We start from the raw sequence: 9,476 nt of genomic DNA on the forward strand, positions 1-9,476 counted from the left end.
GGCCTCACTGACCTTCTCTCCCAGCGACAGGGGAGGCAGGAGGAGCACGAGCCCGGGGACACTCCCTGTCCTACACTTTAGACACCCCTTCCAGGAAGGTGACAAGAGTGAGATTCCTAAACTTTTGGGAAAATGACTCAGAGCTCTGATAATCTGAGTGTCATATGAGCAACTCGCCCCTCCCCATGCTTGAGACATGAAAGCACACAGCAATTCTCTAAGGAAGCCCAATGAAGGGGGAGGGGTCCTGTACCCCCAACCCACCATCACACCCTGCCACTTTTCTCACTAAACCACTGATCTGATCAAACCACTGCCCTGCTCAAAAACCTTCAATGGCTCCCAGTGGCCTAATGAATGAAGGCAGGTCCCTGACACCTCCTCCCTGCCCTCAGCCCCCCTGTCTCCTACATACACCCACTGGACCCCACGACTCCCATACCCAGACTAGGCCCACAGGGCCCAGGGTGGCCTGTGAAATCTCCTCACTCTGCCCAGATATCCCCACCCTGCTAGCCACTCCCCCAGGAAGTCAGTCCTCACTCTTTTCTTGCTGTTCTGGAAAATCACCCCTCTGTTCTAATCAAGACCCTATCCTTAGCCTTACATGCTCTCTGCTGACCTTTGTGCCTCTCAAATCCCTGACGAGTGTCCCCTTCCCTGGGTCCTTCCTGGAGACACTGCCTGCAGCCATGTCAATCACATTAAGAGCAGCCAACAAGAATCTGGGTGTCACAACAACCCTATGAAGGAGGTAACATTATCCCCACAGTACAAATGAGGATAGTGAGACAGAGAGAGGTTTTACCTTCTTGCCCAGGGATCACAACCTCACTCTCTGAGATGAGAGGCTGGGAAAGAACTTGCAGGGCAAGAAGATGGGAGGGAAGGATGGGATAGGAGGCCCTCCCAGAATCCCGAAGACGCAGGCCTGGTTACTATTGGGTCCCTTGCTCACCCACAGTGAAGCAAAGCTGCTGCCACTAGAACCCAGGTCTGGTCCTGGGCCCCAGTCCCCTCCAGGCCATCCCTCCCTCTACAGTACCCTTTTCTTCCACTAACTCTCCAAATGTACCCATCCCACCAAGTCCACCTCCCCCAGGAAGCTATTGTTCCACCCTACCTTCCCTCCCTGGCACTTCTGGACCCACCCATCACCCGTGTTTGTAGTCTCTCATGGAGCAGCATCCTCCCATATCAGCCCTTCCCACCAGGCGTTCTATTGGTCAGTTGGTCATTATTAGGATGTCTTCAAAAAAAAAAATTGTCTATGATCAAATCAGTTTAGAAAACACCAGTTTCTTTTCTACAGGACTTGTCAAAGCCTTTAATTCTCTTAAATGCATTCTGAATCTCCCATAGGACAGTGGAGTGGATTTTCCAGTTTCTACCCTTGTTTGTCCCCTGAACCCTTGAGGTTTCTCAGAACAGTCTTTGAGAAATGCCACCTCCTCCCACCCCCTCAGGACAGCCTGGCACAGCAGGGGGCACATGGGTAGGAATCAAGAGGGGTAGTGGGGGGGGTTATCCTTTTAGGAGTTATGAGTGACATTTTGAGAGCTTAGCCTGAAAGCCCCTCTTGGCATTGCCCAGGGCAACAGAACCTCTGCCTTTAGTGTCTGCCCTTCCCACCTTTCTTTGGGTGAGGTGACTGCCTACCCTCCTGCTAGGGTCTAGAGGGACCTCATCTGACCAGTGGTCTCAGATACCACCCTTCAGACTCTGCAAAGCCCAGAGAACAAGGGGTCTTGGGAGATCCCCAAATCAAGCTGGACAGCTCTTCTGGGCAAATTGTTCATTCTACTCCATCATCAGCACGCAAGTTTCAATAGTAAACCAAAATTAAAATGTATTAAACTGCCATTCTGGGAACATGCAGTGCTCTACTCAACAAACCCTGCAACTCTCTCCCCTGCTCCCCAGAGAGGGGACTGAATCCCTCAATTTACAGGAAACTGAGTCCTCAGAGCAGAGCAGACACTTGCCTGTAGTGTCTCAGCCAGGGGCAGAGCAGAATGAAGCATCCAGGCCTCCCCACTTCCAGGTGCACTGGGGAGGTGGCCTGAGTGGAATAAGACCCCAACAGCAGCTCATGCAACCATCAGGGCAGCTACAAGGACTCACGCAGGCCAGGCGGGGGTCAAGGATGCTCGCTGGGGGTGAGAGCTCAGCAGCTGGGGGGACTTTAGGGGCTTTCAGGAGAAGATGGCATGTCTAAGTCTGGCGTCAGCTGTTTCCCCAATCTCCTTGGCCCAACCCTGGCTGGAGGAAGAGTGCTCACCCCAGATTGGCTAACCACAGGGCCGGGCTTGGCTGTGGGGAAAGATAAGATGCCCTACATGCCGCCTGCATGTCACCCTGCCCAGGGGCAGTCGCCTAAGACACTTTCTCATGGTTTTGGGAGCTCCTCAAAGTCAGGCACCCTAGAAATAAGGCCTGTGCTCCCAGCCGGAGACCCAAGTCCCCAGAAGCACCTCACCCAGCCCCACCCCCCCAACAGAGTAGCCCCTGCATCCCATACCCTCCACATGCTCCCCTCTGCCCTGCCCCCATACAAGCAGTCTATACGCCTCCCCCAACACAGTTCATAGGAGCCAGGACAGTCCCCTTTATCTGTTTCGGGTCTCACCTGATCTGTGCCCATCCCTGTACCTGCCTGGCCCAAAGTCCCCAGTCTCAACCCTCACTACACAAAGATAACCCATTGGCCAGCAGCATCACACCACCCAGGAGCTTGTTAGAAATGCAGAGTCTCAGGCCCCACCCCAGACCTGCTGAATTGGAACCTGAATTTTAACAAGCTGTCCATATGTATGCTAGAGTTTGGGAAGTAATTTTATAGACCACTGCTCTAATCAATTCCTTGCACCTATGGCCTATAAGCTTTGATGGCTCCCCAGGGCCTAGTGAATCAAGTCTAGACTCAGTGGCTTGACAATCAATGATTTGACTGACTTGTCCAGGCCTGGGCTCCCCTTCCACCTCAGGAATGCCATCCCCTCCTGTGTCGGTCAAAGCTACCCAAGACTTCAGGGCGCTCTAAAAGCACCACCTCCTCCAAGAAGCTGGTCTGAACTGCACCTCATTACACCATATCTGGCATGGCTCATTCTTATTTCCTGGTGAGTGGGGACCCTGTCCTGTGTTCCCAGTGGCCCCAAGCACCAGAGTGGGGCATAGAAGATGCCAGGTGCCAACCAGAGGTAACAAGGCCCAGTGTCCAGTTGTTGGAAAGTCCACCCTCAGCTCCAGCCTGCTGAACTCAGGCTCTGCCACAGCCTTCACCTCAACTCAGCAGACAAGGACTCAAGCAGTGTGGACAAGCCTCCTGCATACTCCAGAGAAGGAGCACTCCTCAGAAACATGGGCCTAGTGAGCTTCCAGCAGCAATGTGCTTGCTCTGGGCCTCAGTTTCCCAAAATGCAGAAGAGAATGCCACTGAGTCTGCCTCCCTCTTTTCCTGGAGGGCTGGGAGGATCTGAGATAGATGAGCAGATCCCCTAAACCCTGGGGTCAGAATTTGCAGCAAAGAGACTCCAAACCCTTTCTCAGCCTATTAGCCAGGCCCCTGGGAGGCCAAGTCACCTGCCCAGAGGTGTCCTCATGACCAAACAGGAAAGCCTCAAAGGACAAGGCTGCCACACCCTCCTCCCCACTCCCTCCTTCCTGGCCCAGTTCCTACAGATGGGCATCCCATGGGGAGTCCTCGCTCTTTACCCTGGGTCTGCAAGAAGGTACTCAAGCATGTAACCTCAAGGAGTTCCTGGCTTCTGTAACCTCAAGGAGTTCCTGGCTTCTACAACCTCTGGGGAGCAAAAAAAAAGTCTCTCTAATCTCATTTTACAGACAGACAAAAAGGGGTAAGGACAGGGCCAATACTGAAGTGGATTAAGCTCTTTTCAGTTCCCATTTCTCTGTTCCCCCAGCTCTGCTCCCACCTTCAGTCCAGCCCTACTCAGACCCCCATCCACGTTTCCCAAGGCCAAGTCTGAAGCTCCACCTCACAACATCCTAGATGGAATACAAAACAGGCCAGTTTATCTGCAGTGTTCCTACCTGACCTCTCTGGGCTCTCCAGAGGCAGATGAAGAGGGCAATGTGGCAATGCTGAACCCAGAGAAGTGACACTCCAATGGTGGCATCTCAAGCAGGGAGCTGTTTTTGTACGAGAAGTAGGTGTCCTCCCTAGCTCTCGGAAATCACAGTGTGCATGACACCCAACTACCTGGCCTGGGCCCAGAGCCCCTCCTGGAAGAAACAGAGAGACTCAGCTGCCCACTCTGAGTGAGGACCCTTTCTACCTTACAGGGTGTGACTTCTTTCCTACCTCCCCAGCCCCGAGGCCAGGCACCTCTGCGGGTCAGGAAAAAACATTTGTTAAGAAGACTTCAGCTGGCGCATATCTGAGAGGCATGAAAGAAGTGACAGAGTAGAGTGTCTTAGAGCATTTATTCTGGAGCCAGGCTGCCTAAGTTCAAATCCTTGCTCTGTCACTACCGAGCTGTATGACTGTGCCTCAGTCTTCCAGTCTGGAAAATGGTAATAAGACTTACCTCACAGAGCTGTTAAGAGGATTCAAGGAGCACTTCCCTGGTGGCGCAGTGGTTAAGAATCTGCCTGCCAATTCAGGGGACACGGGTTCAAGCCCTGGTCCGGGAAGATCCCACATGCCACGGAGCAACTAAGCCTGTGTGCCACAACTACTGAGCCTGTGCTCTAGAGCCCACGAGCCACAACTACTGAACCCATGTGCTACAACTAATGAAGCCCACGCACCTAGAGCCCGTGTTCCGCAACAAGAGAAGCCACCACAATGAAGAGTAGCCCCCGCTCGCTGCAACTAGAAAAAGCCCATGTGCAGCAACAAAGACCCAATGCAGCCAAAAAAAAAAGATAAATAAATAAATAAATTTATTAAAAAGAAAAGAGGATCAAAGGAGCTAATATTTGCAAAGTCCTTAGAACACTGCCTGGCACGCAGTGAGTATACCAGGGTCCTGGCCTAGCCTCTTGGCCTCTGCCTGATTTCTCCCACCCAGGATACCCTCCTTTCTTCCATCTATCCCAGCTCAAAGCTTTTCCTAGGCATGCCAGCCCAGCCCTGATCTGAACCCCTATCCCCTAGTTCCAGCGCTCACCTCCCAATGTTACCTTGGTCCATCACCAGTCCCACTGTCCAGGGCCAAGCTTCCCTCTCCCAGATCTGAGGTCCCTCATTTCTTAGCCCTCCATTCTGAGAGCACTAGCCAAACAGCTCAATTCTCAGTTGGCTCCTCTGTGCAAAAAGGAGAGCTGTGTGTGGAAAGACAAGGGTCTACAGAGACCCCCAACTCCAGCTTCTGCCTCCCCTTCAACTCCCTGCCCTGAGAGCTAGGCACCCAGCACTCACCCAAGAGATTGGGTAAAATAAAGCCCTGGCTGCCCAGACCATCCCCATCTCATGAGTTAGAAAACACACACAAGCACACAGGCACACACTCCTCTGTTGACCCAGTCTGGATTTCCACCAAAGAGAGCAAAGGAAATCATTTCTCCCCCACCCACAGCAACCCACATCAACTCCACACCCCCTCAGACCCACCCAATCTCCCACTAGGCATACAGGCCTGCCTTTGAGCCTTCCCTTTTTCCCACTGACCCCCTCAGATTCTTGCAGTGATTTGCACAACTGCTTTCATGGAAAGAAAATAAAAATCCTTAGGATCACCTGAGGTTTACAGGGGGCTCCTGCACTGCCTTGACCTTTCCACCTGGCTCAAGATTTCCTGAGTATCAGCTACATGCCAGGGACTGTGCTAAATGCTCTAGATACAGCAGTGGGCCATTCAGTCAAGGTTCCAGCCCTTAGAAAGCCAGAAAAAGTAAACAGACATCTGCAACAAATGGTTATGAACTGTGATAAATACAATGAAGAAAGTAAACCAGGTGCTACGATGAATTACAGGGAATGATGGGCTTCTACCAAGACTGGGAAGGCATATGAGGAAGGCATATTTAAGCTGAGACCTGAAAAATAAGAAGGAGCATAGCCAGCCCAGTAGAAAACCTTGGAAGAACATTCCAGGCAGAGAAAACAGCACAGGCAAAGAACACAGGGCAGGAAAAAGCTTAGGTGTTCAAGGGGCAGAAGTGATTCAGATGTGGCTGTCAGGAAGATGAAAAGGGGACAGTGTTAGGATAAGGCTGGGGGAGGTCAGCAGTGACCAGACCTTGGAAGATCTGAAAGGCCAGGGGAAAGCTTTGAAATTTCATTCCAAGTGCAATAGGGAGCTATTGAGGGTCTTAGAGGAATGAGACTACTCAATATTTTTCTAAATTGTTCTTGCTGCTCTGTTAAAATGGATTTGAGGAGGCAATTGCAGACTTAGGGAAAGCAGGCAAAAGCTACTACAATATTCAGGCAAGATATAAAAGGTGGCTTGGCCTGGGGCAGTAGCCTAGAGCAGCAGCAGTGGAGTCAGAGCATGAAGAATAGGCCTGAGATAGATTTGGCAAAAAGAACCAAAAGCACTTGCTGTAGCACTAGATGTGGAGAGGGAGGAAAAGGGAGGAGATGATGCCACCTGGTTTCCTGTCTTTAATGGTGGGTGGGTTATGGGCCCTTTACTGAGATGGGAAGGCCTGCAGAGAGTCATGCTTGGGGAGCGCAGTCAGGGTTCTGTTTCACCCATATTAACTTTTTCATACCTATGATGCCATAAGTCATCAGATGGGTGGCTGGATAGAGAGGTTGGGACTGGAGATAAAATTTGCTACTTAAAATCATGAGAATGAAAATGATATACATTTAAGACCTGTGTTTGTAAATTAATGTTTGATTTTAAAACTTATAAGAAAAAATGAAAGCTTGAGGGGTATGTAAATAGAAGAGACTCAGGGGAGAGGAGCGGGCTGAGAACAGAGCCCGGGGATCCTCCAACATTCAGAGTGAGTGAAGGAGTTGTCCTTAAAGACAAGTAAGGAAGGGCTTTGGTTGGGGTAAAGGGGGGTTGGTAAGGAAGAAAACCAGGAGAAGCCAAGAAAGGATATGGGAGAGAATGCTCAAGACCAAGGGAGGTCAAGGAAGACCTACTTGTGGGGGAATGTAAATCACAGGAGACCTTTACTTGGGTAGTTTCAGTGAATTGGTGGGACCAAAGCCAGGTCAAGTGAGCTGAAGAACCCAGGGACCACAAGTACAGACAGCTCTCTGCAGAAGTTTTGCTGTGAAGGGAAATGGAGAAGTGTGTCTGTAGCTAGGGGAGAATGAGGGATGAAGGAAAAAAGGGGGGCCATAAAATGGAGGGGAGGGTGGCAAAGCATGTTCTTACACTGTTGTGAATGATCCAGGGGGAAAGTAGCCACTTTTAATACTGGAGCGAGGGGAAGTAACTTGAAGAATGGGGGACAGGGAGCAGACCATCTTGGAACCCTAGTTAGGCATTAGCCTGTGGCAGGAGCCCAGCTAACAAGAGGAAAAGGGAGGGGGGCAAAGATGCAAAACGCAGATGTGGGGCCTTCACTACACACACTTTCAGATGCACGCCTACCCATTCCAGTGACCCCCCTAGACACTTGCCGTTTTGCTGCCTGCTCCAAACACGGACAAGTTACCCACCCCCTCCGCGGATTGGCACGGGATGTGCCACCACCGGCAGACTGTTCAACCAACCTGTGGGCACATCTCACCGCGGGTGCCAGCCACGGCGCTTCTCTTATCAGGCCATACCCCGCTTCCTGGTGCAAGCTCCGAAGGGGTCCCCAAGCCCCTCACCGGCTCTACCAGAGCCCCAGCCCCCACCCCTGGGCAGTGGCTTCTCTGAGTCCCTCCCCCAAATTGAGCATTCGACACTCCCTACCCCTTTCCGAGCCTGGCTCTCGCCTAGCCCAGCGCAGCCCGTGAGCCCCTAGTTGGCTCTTCGGAGAGAGCTGCTCCCCACACTGTCCGGGGGACAGCCCGAGGAGACCACCTGGACGCCCTTTGGGAGGGCGGCCCAGCCTCTCCCCGTGTCCCAGCCGTTGCCCCGGCGCCTCCTCTTCCCTCCCCAGTGCCCATGCTCTGGGCGGCCCAAGCCGTCGCGGGGCGTCCGCGCCCGGCTTTGTCTGCGCCCACGGAGCGCGCCCCCCGGGCGCCGCGGGCGCTCCCCAGCTGCACGCAGCCCCAGGGTCCTGCCTGCCTTCCACCCTCCCACAGGCCCCCACCTCGGGACCACCGCCACCCGGCCTGACCGCCGCCTCCCACGACGCGAGCGAAGGGGCGCGGCGCCCACCGACCTCGCCGGCCTCCGGGAATGCCGGGCAGCCTGGCCCTCCCGCCCGAGCGCCGCTCCGGCTGCCGGAGCCCCGGGCCGGACGAGCCCTCGGGGCCGCAGCGGGCCCCTCACCCTCCCGCGGCGGACGCAGCTCCAGCCTGCGCTCGAGCGGGGCCGGCGGCCGGGGGTCGGGGAGCCGGGAGCAGCCGCGCGTGGTACCTTTCCCTGCTGAGCCGGGGAAGTGAGTTTGCGACGAGCGGCTCTCCACCTCGGCCTCCTCCGCCTCCCCTTCTCTTCAGCCGCCTGGCTTCCTCCTCCAGCCGCCGCCGGGACCGTAGGGGCCCGAGCCAGCCGCCGCGGCCTGTGTGGGGCCCCGCTCCGCCTAGCGTCCCCGGCCCACCCCTCCCAGTCTGTTCAGGCCCGGCCCCCGCTCCGCCTCGGGGCGGGGACGCGCCAAGCTCCTCCCCCGACCCTCCCCCCGCGGGTGGGGAGGCTGAAGGCTGCGTTGGCAGAGAACCTCAGTGACTCTCCTTGCGGAGGTACCCGGGCCCACGCTCCTCACCTGGGTTCCACGGCCCCCTCCTCAGGCTGGGCGCCGAACGTCCCCACCTGTCCCCAAAAGAAAAGCAGGCAGCCCAGCCTTCCGCGCCCTGTGCTTGGGCGTAACGTGGAGCCGAAGCTGCCTGCCAGGCGACGAGCAGAGCAAGGACGCAGGCCTCAGTTTACCCGCAGAACTCGAAACCCTTCTGTTGAAAGGAAGGGGCGCCTCTCTGTCCTCCCGGAGCTGCCTTCACTCCGGCAGACCCTCCACTGGATCTCAGTTGGGGTCAGAGGGCTCGTCCCCAGGGGGCCACCTCCAACCTCATTTTCTCTGCAACACTACTGCCGCACCCAGCCACCACCACCCCGTCCCATACCTCCTCGCATTAATCTCGAACCTTCAACTGCAAAGGGAAAGGGGGCATTCAAATCGCTGGAGCCTGTCCCTTCACAGCCACGACCTTGAGCAGAGGTGGCCTCTGTAAGAAATATCTTTCACTGGTACCTACTGCCTCGTCCTGAATTTAATAAAACCCGAAGCAACTGTAAGTATGAGGGTCATTTTTTTCCTTAAAAAAAAATCAAAGATTTGGAGGTTATTTGTTTATTCTTTTTCTATTTGAGATTCTGCTCCCCAGTAGTCTTTCATTGTTCTACTTTAAGGCGGGGTAGGGGGCAGTGGTCTCTGACAATTTCATTCTGTTT

The 9,476-nt window shown here is 54.3% G+C and overlaps 1 protein-coding gene across 14 annotated transcripts in view; it reads right to left on the minus strand.

The window, feature by feature from the left end:
• Positions 1-8,626, minus strand: part of SMOX (spermine oxidase) — a 68,423-nt gene extending 59,797 nt beyond the window's left edge. For all 14 annotated transcript variants that reach the window (XR_009005321.1, XR_009005320.1, XR_009005314.1 and 11 more), the window contains exon 1: positions 8,451-8,626. The gene's annotated coding sequence lies outside the window, so the exon portion shown is untranslated. The remainder of the gene's footprint in view (positions 1-8,450) is intronic.
• Between the last annotated feature and the right edge of the window lie 850 nt (positions 8,627-9,476).

This window comes from Balaenoptera acutorostrata, chromosome 15, assembly GCF_949987535.1.
Source record: "Balaenoptera acutorostrata chromosome 15, mBalAcu1.1, whole genome shotgun sequence".
NCBI lineage: Eukaryota > Metazoa > Chordata > Mammalia > Artiodactyla > Balaenopteridae > Balaenoptera > Balaenoptera acutorostrata.